At 30.9% G+C, this 10,762-nt stretch overlaps 1 long non-coding RNA gene and 1 pseudogene across 1 annotated transcript; both read left to right on the top strand.

Moving 5' to 3' along the window:
- Positions 1–356: 356 nt before the first annotated feature.
- On the top strand, positions 357–3,614 carry LOC100814089 (MLO-like protein 8; annotated as a pseudogene).
- Positions 3,615–5,007: 1,393 nt separating this feature from the next.
- LOC121172723 (uncharacterized) lies at positions 5,008–9,300 on the top strand. Its single transcript, XR_005887664.1, has 4 exons — positions 5,008–5,648; positions 6,085–6,157; positions 8,481–8,562; positions 9,045–9,300. It is a non-coding gene; the product is annotated as an uncharacterized lncRNA (long non-coding RNA).
- Positions 9,301–10,762: the final 1,462 nt, after the last annotated feature.

Here is a 10,762-nt window from a genome sequence, read left to right as displayed (position 1 = left end):
GTATGCATCATCAACATTGACATCGATTTTCTAGAAAAACCGATGTTAATAGAATATATTAACATCGGTTTTACTGCAAAACCGATGTCAACGTTCCTCATGCGTACACTTTTTTTGTTGTAGTTCATTGTGTTTAACATCGGGTATTTAGAGAACCGATGTTATCATATTTATGTTAACATCGGTTTTACAAAATCGATGTTAACATTGATACATTCAACATCGGCACTTTCAACATCAGTTTTAGAACCGATGTAGAATGTTCTAAATAACCGATGTTGAAAGTGTATTTTCTAATAGTGATCAAAAGTGTCAATGGAATTATTTAGCCTGGAAGGTTTGTGCGTAATACTATAATGTTTGTCTCAAAGTACAGAAAATTGTGTCTTTGTCTGGTTTCATGGTTGTGTTGTTGTTGTGTGGTTGTGGCATCAAGTGAGAGTAATATCAATCCCAAAGACCATGATCAGACACCAACATGGGTCGTGGCTTGTGTTTGCACTGTTTTCATCTTGATTTCCATAACTCTAGAGAAAAGCCTTCACAAAGTGGGAATAGTGTGTCACCATTTTCAAACATTTATTTTCTTCTCCCTTTTGATTTGTATGTGCAATTATTAGCGTTGTTTCCCTGCTTGTGCATTTCACAATGAAGTTAACTGCCTCTTTGCTCCTCTTGTTTAGTCCAATTTACTTTAATTTGGTGTTAATGCAATTTTTTTTCTTCTTCATTTTTGTCCCCATTGCTTCCTTTTTTTTATTTTTTTCCCCTTTTGTTGAGGCTTTGGTCTTTGAATTTGATCCCTAAATTTCCAAGTTTTGGGGATTTTGTTTTGATTGATGTGCATTGTCCTTTCTGCCTTTGCAGTTTCAGTTTTTTATTTTTTTTTTTTGCTTCTATGGAAAACTCTTGGATTTGTTGAGATTGTGTCATAATTTTTTAAATCATAGAAGTTGCGGGGTTGTTTTGATTGTGTGATCAGTGTTGCGATTTTCTTGTTTGTTGACCTGATGAATTTTTTATTAGTGACTAAGGGAAAAACACAAGAAGGCTTTGCTTAAGGCTTTCGAAAAGGTAAAAGCTGGTAGGGGTTCTTCATTAAAGCCATTAGTTGTTATGAACTCATGCTTATCTGGTGGAGCCAAATCAGTTTGGCTCTTCTTCTTGACTAAAATTTATTTTTTTATTGTAATGTATGTCAATAATAATAATAATAATAAATAATAGTTATATTAATTATTTATTGCACGTTTTATGTTGTTGATTTTGTTTTTGCAGAGCTGATGGTTTTTGGTTTCCTTTCACTGCTTCTGACTTTTGGGCAAAGTTACATTGTTAGAATATGCATTCCTGCCGATGTGGCAGACAAATTTTTGCCATGTCTGTATGTTGGTACCCACAAAGGATCAAGTGGTGAAGAGGAACACTGTAGGAAACTTCTTTCTTATGAATGCAGATATTTGTCAGATGATGCTACCTCTTGGTTTAAATTCCAAGTATTTCAATATGATAATTTATGTATCGCTTTGCTGGTTTATGTTTACAGAAACAAACCATATTTTTGTAGTCGTATTATGTTATGTTATATTGTTTGATGTACATTTGTCTCATTCAAAAGGCCATCTTAGGAGTGGATTGGCTAATTGAAAACAGATGATTATCTCATTCAAAATTCCATTTAAATGTATGCTTGCTTCAGCTAAATAACGTATTTTATGTTGATTGTAAGTGTTGCACTCCCATATTTTGTTGGGTTTCAAAGCAGAATCCTCTACAATTTCCACTTATTTTCTTTTGTCAACAGTCGACATAATATCAAAAATTGCTTTTGCTCATTGCTACCCAACTTTATTAGCTTTTTTTTCTCATATCAGCAGTTGCCTGTGTAATTGTTGTTGGTTTCAGAGACATCAACCACTTTTATCTGGAAATGGATTGCACCAGTTACACATCCTTATATTCTTCTTAGCAGTCCTTCATGTGTTTTACAGTGTTGTCACAATGCTTCTTGGGAGACTAAAGGTCTGCATGTCTTTATTTCTTTCTTTATGCTTTTTTCTTTTATAATTTTATTGGTTGAATACTTTCGTAATTTTTCCATAACTCTGCATATTAAGGATACCAAGTTGGTAACTGATCCTATGACTTCCTCTTTGCTTTGGAAGCATGATGTCTGGAAGATTTGATAGTTGAAACTTCTTCTGTTTACTAATATATAATTTTATTATTTTCTTCTAAGGAAAAGGAAAAACAATGAGTAGATTTAGTTTTAATTAAGGTCAAATATTGGCTCAAATTTATGTTTTTATCACACTTTTCCATCTTGGTTGTTAGTGCGCGTATAAGAGGGAATTAGAAATTTGTGGATGCAATTGTAGGTAGGTTGAAACTGTGCTAGAGAATATAATAATAACCATATTCATGCCCAGACCCAATTAAGGTACATTAACTTCAACATAGAAAAGAAATTGCATTAGAATGGCTTGGGTGATTAATACGAAATGTAAGCGTTTAAATCTTGAGATTGGTCACTTGCTATGAGATGATCAAAGATAGAGAATGTTTTTGTTCCCAGACTTTTACTATGATTAGGTTTGTGAGTCCTTGACTATATATTGGTTTGTTAATAAAATTCTGAAGTAGTGTCATGCCTTTTTTTGTGTTCACTGATAGTGAAGACTAAAGAGTTGGTAACTTACTATGGTGACTGAATATATATGTTTTGTGTGTACAGATTCGAGGATGGAAAGCTTGGGAGGCGGAGACTTCATCTCATGGGTATGAGTTTGCCAATGGTATGATGTCCGATGATGTATTTAACTGTTTTACTTCTTTGAGTGTAAAAATAACTAGCTCCTTAATTTTACTGATAAGTATACCAATTTACTTTGAAATGCTGCTACATACAATCTTATGCCAATATTGGGAATTTACTATGCCTGCAGATCCTTCAAGATTCCGGCTTACACAGGAAACATCATTTGTGAGAGCTCATGCTTCTTTGTGGACAAGATATTCAATCTTCTTCCATATAGTAAGCCTCATTTTACTAATCTACTATGTTTTCATTTTATATTTGCCTGAGGTTGAGGACTTGATTTAATCAACAAGTTATAGGTGCAAGTGCCCATGGCTTTTTTGGAACCATCATAGACATGTAAATTTGTTAAAGAAAACAAAAAGTGGGACTTTAGAGACATTGTTTTAGGTATAGCTCAGAAAAATTGGGTAGTGAAGTAGTAGAACTAGTAGAGTCACTATTACTATTTTTTTAAATATCATTAGTAGGCTGCTGTTTTATAACTTGAATTTATCATGCTTTTTTTAAATTGACCTCTTGTACCACGTCTTCCATGTTGCTACTTTCAGGGATGCTTCTTTAGACAATTTTATAGGTCTGTGGGCAAGGCTGACTACTTGGCTTTGCACAATGGATTTATCACGGTCATTCCTACTCCACAAGACATGTTCTTTTAACACTGAATTTTCCTTCCTCTTTTACAATGCATTATTATGTGTAGGTCCACCTGGCTCCTGGAAGTAAATTTAACTTCCAAAAGTATATCAAAAGATCCTTGGAGGATGACTTCAAGGTAGTTGTCAGAGTCAGGTAACACTCTTTTACTCGTGCATTTGTAGCATCATATTGTCGGGAAGCAAATGATCATAGCTAATGATATAGACACATATGTTTACCTTGAAAACTCTTCTGCATAATCAGGAAAAATTTCTATTTTCAAATACTGCTCAAAAGCAAATAATTTTTTTTATTTCTGACTTTATTTTAAAAAATAGTTCTTTTACATTATTTAAGATTTAAGATATGTTGATGAATTCACTATTAAATGAATAGTATAATAGTTCGAAAACATAGTAGGTGACGTTTCAAATTATTTTCTTAATTTACCTACAAGGCTACAAGTCTTTCAAACGATTTCCCTTTATTTTAAAATTTAGTAGAAATAATTTTAGGCTATTAATGTAATTAGATTGTAAGTGTAAATTAAGTTTCATAATAATTTTTATATGTAGTAAAAAATTTATATTGAAACATATAAAACTAAATGGTGAGTGAAACTAATTTTGATAAGAAAAATAAATAAATAGATCCTTGGTTAGGAATATTTGTGAGGGAGAACTTAGTTTTTTTCTTATTTACCAACAAAAAAATACTATTGTTTTGTGACGTTCTTTCACTTGTCAATTGTACACTACATAGTTAAAACAATATTAAGAAAAAAATGAAGATGGACTAGCTCGATGATTAAGGCAAAAGTCATTACGTATAGCTAATTTTTTGTAATATTTATATAAATGGATGCATATCATATATATATATATATATATATATATATATATATATATATATATATATATATATATATATATATATATATATATATATATATATATCATAAATAATTATAGAAATTATTTTCAAAAAATTTAAATTTATAATAGCCAATTCATATGATGATAAACTCATATGAAATTTCAGCAAGGATGGAATGCACGGTCAAATTAAATCAGCCTACTATATAATATTATGGAACCAATGATTGAACCTCGACGGTGTTAAAATCAAGCTTAGGATTTTACTTTATATGCATCTTAGGTGGCTTCAAGTGATTAATTAATTAACTAATATCAATATTATTAAGTAGTTTTGTTTTGCCACGTTCTAAGTTGGAGGCCATTTATAATTATAATTCATCAATACCAAAACTTGATTATATATCAATATAATTATATAATTATAAAAAGCTTCTATTTCAAAAACCTGTTATTAGTATATATTATCCTGTGTTTAAACCAACACCAAAATCTTTGTTATTCACGAAACCGCGATAGCTCTTTCCTTAACTTGCAGGCTAATAGATAGTCCAGTAATTGAGTGTTGCTTACGATTATTAATCAACCCGTGACTTGGCTATTGTTTTCTGTACTTTTCCTTTTGTTCTGGTTGAACCTGATTACTTCTGAGTTCTTAAATAAACAAGACAAATATATTATAAATGCATATCCTGGAATACATTTGTATAGGATCTTGTGAGTATCTTAACTGGAGATTTGAAAGAAATTGGGTTGTGTTCTGTATTTTTTGATACAAGTTCCTAAATCAAAAGGTAGTAGAAGTTTGCTTTCAATCACTACATCCTCAATCTTCTTTCTAAAGCAAAAGAAGAGGATTTCTTTAGTTGAGAAGGGCCTTTTTCTATTTTTTTCTTTTTTACTTTTTATTTAATCTGGTCAAAAGATGTGATGATTAGTTGATAGGGGGTTTAAAGGTGTGAATGTAGGTTCTGACAACCTTTTGCAATTTGCTGGTGAAAGTATTGTAGCATATTATTGGTCTTGAGATTTTTTATGGAGACAAGTGGTCCCATGCTTGTTTTGGAAGAAACTTACAAACTAAATATTCTAATAAATGTATAATTTTTACTGGTGGAAGAAATTTCCTGATATTTTTTCTAGATGTAAATTATAATGGAGTTATCACAACTTTGGATCACTAGAAAGCTTGCTTTCCATGACCTTACTATGCAGCCTCACCTGTATTTTTATTTGTTGCAGATTTAGTGCGCTTTCAAATAAGCTTGTCTTCTATGACATTGAAAATCAGGTTATTGGATGGACTGAGTACAACTGTAAGTATCATTATTAGTTCTTTATAATCTTTTGTATTTTAAATAATATAAATGAGTAATATAAAGCAGTAGTAGATCTTTGTGAAAACATCTATAATGGAACATGTAAATTTAGTATTTTTTACACATTTGTCTCAACTCTCCCATTTTTGTGAAAATTGAAAATGAAAAATAATAAAACATTTTTCTCAAACCGATTTGACCCTTAGTTCTTAATTTCGAGAAAGGAATAGTTCTGTGTAGTTTATCGATCCATTTTAAAACTTTTAAAGTATTTCCCGCCTCACAAAATCTTAGAAATTAAGCATATGCATGACTTTCATCTTTGTCTGTCTGTATATGAATCATGACATTTTATTTTTATCCCCCATCACTTCCTCTTATGTTCTTATTGGGTGTTAGTTAATTGATTCTCTTACATTATTTTATATCACAGCTTGAGCTGCTCTTGGTAGTAGAGAAGCTTCAAGAGTTACGCTCCATAAGAATACAAAAGTTGAAAAAACAAGGTATATATAAGAAGATCACTCTACTTCTAGTTAACTGTCTTATGATTATAGTGCATAAATAACTAGGTCTCTTATTGGTTTGCTTGGTTTCTTTTACTCCACTTTTGCTGCCATATATAACTTTTAAACTTGTTATATTAATTTATTACCTTAAATTCAGAGTCTTGAATGCTGGTTTATGATTGATTGATTAATTATATTTATAAATTATGTGTGCTTCAGTTCAGGCTCCAATGCTTAACATTTTTTTATTATAGTCAATAGCTACCTATTCACCTTACAAATGTATCATGAGAATTATATTTAACAAATATGTTAATTATCAATTTGAAACCATGCATTCTTAATTTGTCAAATAGGAATGGTTTTAGTTGCTTTTGTGATTGGAAAATTTCGAATATGCTCACATTTTGTGTATGCAATAGTTAGTAATATTCACATATTTTACATTTAGTTTCTTGAGAAAGTTCAAGTTGTTGTGGAAGAAGAGGATAGGTTATCAATCCCTGAGTTCATGAATTTGCTTATCAATCCCTTTACATGATGCTCAAGACTTTTTGCCTCTACCAACTTCATTATGCTTTTCTAGGATTAGGATAGGAGATTTTGAGCAACCAAACACTCGTGTTATACATATCACAAGCTGTAATAATTTTATTTCAATAAAAAATTTGCAGGTGTAAGTTGCCATATAATTATGCATAATGATTTCAGTTGTATGACATAATTTTTTATAGTATATGATATTAATTTTATTGCTAAATTAAGTCTCATATGAGACATTAAGTATAATTATATTTGCACGTATAGTTACTGCCATTATTGAACAAAAAGCACAAAAAAAATTAATAATTCTACATCGGTTGATGACACAAACGATGTAGAAAGTACACCATTCAACATCGGTTATAAGCAAAAACTGATGTAGAATGGTACAGATTTCTACGACGGTTGAGACCACAAACGATGTACAAAGTACACCATTCTACATCAATTTTTTTTATAATTGATGTAGAAAGTACACCATTCTACATCGATTTTTTTTTATAACTGGTGTAGATTGGTTTAGCATCCACTACGATACCAACAGAAACGATGTAGGAAAAACATTATTCTACATCGGTTATTAGAACAACTGATGTAGAATGGTTTAGATACTACTACAGTTTTGACAGCACGCGATGTAGAAAGTATGACATTCTACATCGGTTATAACTACAACCTATGTAGAATGGTTTAGAAAGATTACCATTCTATGACGGTTCTGCGCTAATAACCGATGTAGAATGTTTACTATTCTACGGCGGGTTTTACAAGACACTCATCTTCGAACGTGAACTATTCTACATCGGTCAAATAACTGTTGTTGTAGGAGACGTGACTTTCAACATCGCCGGCTACGATGACGTGTCATAGCCGATGTAGAAAGGTTTAGAGAATCGATGTAAAAAGGTTGTTTTCTAGTAGTGAATTCATCCAGGTCTCACCCTCCACCTATGTTTTGGATGTTGCTTTATTTTAAAAATAAATAAAAATTAGAATTTAATTGCTTTTATATTAGGCCTTTCGTATGCAATTGCTCTGTGATAATTTATTTTGCTCTATCAAATTTGGATCTCAGTGACCAATGAATTAACTTATTTGCTCTATGAAATTTGGAACTTACATTCAATAGCCCCTTCTAAAGGTCTCTCTCTCTCTCTCTCTCTCTATGTCTCTCTCTGCCACTGAAATTATCAATAGCTAGTATGATTTTTAGTATTATTTACTAATTAAATAACTTGTTTAATCTAATTTAAATTGTTTGGTAATAAATTTTTTTTAGTAAATTATAGTATTTTTAAGACTCTACTTCAAGCAAGTTTTAAAACACCAGTTTCAAAGTTTATATTTTATTTTTCTTTTATTCTTAAAGTTTTTGTTGAATTTTACCCTTTTCTAGACAATGTAAGAATTTATATATTGCTTCCCTTCTACTTATAGTGTGTAAATAATGTGTTAATAACTCTTGTCTCACTAGCTTTGTTTTGTGCTTATTTTTTTAATAGGACAAAGGAATTTGTCCAGTATAGTTATGTGGCACTGTCATTTAGTAGTTGAAGGACTTTGTGCTTATCCCATATTTTGTCTCTTTTTTTTCTTGATTATCTCATATCAGCTCTTATTCCTGAAACTATGTTTTAATCATTCCTCCAATGTAAACCACTTGAACTTAGATTTGACAATTTCACAACTTTAATGGCCAACAATATTTTTATTGGGCTCATGATTCTAATACTTGTATTCAATTTTGATTTATAATGTATAACTGTTGCTTTCACAGCCTTGGCTTGATGAAGTCAACTGCAAACTATATAGTTGTTGCTTTCAGCGTTGGGTGGGGTTGCAACTTCAAATTTTTATAGGTATGTTTCAATTGCTAACTTTCTTGAATTCTCGCATAATCCTATATATTAATTGGCTTGGCTCCATACATTTGGTCATAGAGAACTCCATGTAATTATTACTTGCATTTATTCTGTGTAAAAAGTAGTATCCTGATTCAAATAAGAGAATGCTCCCACAACAAACTACTCAATACTTGAGAAATAGGAGTAATATAATATTATTTATGAAAAAAAGTGGTTGAGACTTAGAGAGAGTTACAGTTAAAGATAATCAATTAATTTTTTAAAAAATATTAGTTATCAATAAAATTGATAAATATTTTACATTAATTATATGATCATAAAAAATAATATTTTTTATATAAGAGAACAAAAATTTTAAAACTTATGATTGGACTTAAAAAATGGGAATGACATGAAAATAATATTTTTTAACCTTTTCTATGTATGATTGTGTTGGTGCTAAGAGTGTGATTTTGTTGGGAAAATTATACAAACAGAAAACCGAATGACGTTGGAAGGTCATATATTGGTTTGGTACTTTGCCAAAAAGTGAGAGCTGCACTAGCCAGTGTTTGGAGCAAACTGACAATAACGGTGGTTCCTTTGGTTTGGTGAGTGACAAGTTGGATGAAATTGAATCTTGTGTCAGATATGAACCTTGGATGGGGCAGTCTCGAACTATTCCATCAAAATCCAAATTACACATCGTTCTACAAAGATGAATCATTTTTCTTTCCTCAAGACTCAAACTAGCCAAAGGTATTTCCTTCTACTGATTTTTCATCTTGGTTAATTAATTGTTAGCAATATACATGCATTGGATGTTTTATAACTTATAAAGATATTGCACCATTGTTTGATATTGAGCAATCATGGATCTTTTCAAACGAATAGTTTTTGTCTCTCTTTGTGTGTTTTCCTTTTATTAATGTTATTTATGCTTTGTTTCGTTAAACTTTTTACTGGAGAGAAGTCAGCTGGTGCAAATGTGAATTCTCCGAGAGGTTTTGAAGTAATTGATGACATCAAAAGTAAAGTGGAGGCTGCTTGTCCCAGAGTTGTTTCTTGTGCAGATATTCTAGCTATTGTAGCATGTGATTCCGTTGTTGCAGTAAGTTTAATAAATATGAACAAATAAAATCCAAAATGATAAAATATTGATATATAGATATACCTGTTGAGAGTCACACTAACAAGTCCTGCAAAGTTTGCATTGTTATTGCCATTCATGAACAAAAAGGAAAAAAAATTAAAAAAAATTAACAATTCTACATCGGTTATTAGGACAACCGATGTAGGATTGCTGGATATTCTACATCGATTATTAGGAAAACCGATGTAGAATGTTTTACCATGGGTAGCATTCTACAACATTTCGCGGCCACGACCGATGTAGAATTCCAATCATTCTACATCGGTTATTAGGACAACTGATGTAGAATGGTCAGAATTCTAAGACGGGTGTGCTTCGAGAACCGTCTTTGAACTATGCCATTCTAAGACGGTCGGGCAACCAATGTAGAAAGACACGGGTGTTTCAACGATGCCGGCTACAATGACGCGTGATAACCGATGTAGAAAGGTGCTTTTAACCGATGTAAAAAGGTAATTTTGTAATAGTGTTGCCATGACAGTACCAGAAAAAAAAAACAAGAAGAAATTTCTTAAAGTGTTAGCTACTTTAATTTGTTGTGCCTATCTCATGTTTGATGTTGTGTTGTTTATATAATTCTTTTTAAGATGTAATGCTTGAGACATTTGTTAGAGATATTTAGTAATCTGAAGTGTATTAGCATAAAAATGGTAATTAAAGTCATGTACAATAATAACTAGATGGATTTTACAATAAAACATTTAATTGGCTTACAGATGTTGATGACAATGAAGCAAGAATTAACAAATTTCTCAAAATGTTACTTTGATGTGCTTTTCTCCTTCTTGATGTTGTGTTGTATATATAACTTCATTTTAAGATGAAATTAGGTTGAATTTAGGGAAAGAATTGTTAGATACATTTGTTATTAGAGATTCTTGTGTTATTCGAGTTATGTTAGAAGAAACACTCGTAATTAGATTGCTTTACAATAAAATATTGTTTGAATGACTTTCTATATGTGCAAGATAAAGGAAAAAAGATTTTAATGTTGATAATAAAATTAATACTTCTTTTCTTCTTTATCTGCACATTTAAGAAGATAACAGAAATTAAAAAATG

Source organism: Glycine max, chromosome 2 (assembly GCF_000004515.6).
Source record: "Glycine max cultivar Williams 82 chromosome 2, Glycine_max_v4.0, whole genome shotgun sequence".
NCBI classification, from domain to species: Eukaryota; Viridiplantae; Streptophyta; class Magnoliopsida; order Fabales; family Fabaceae; genus Glycine; species Glycine max.
Note: the sequence above shows the minus strand (reverse complement) of the source record. Positions and strands in the feature narration are given on the sequence as shown.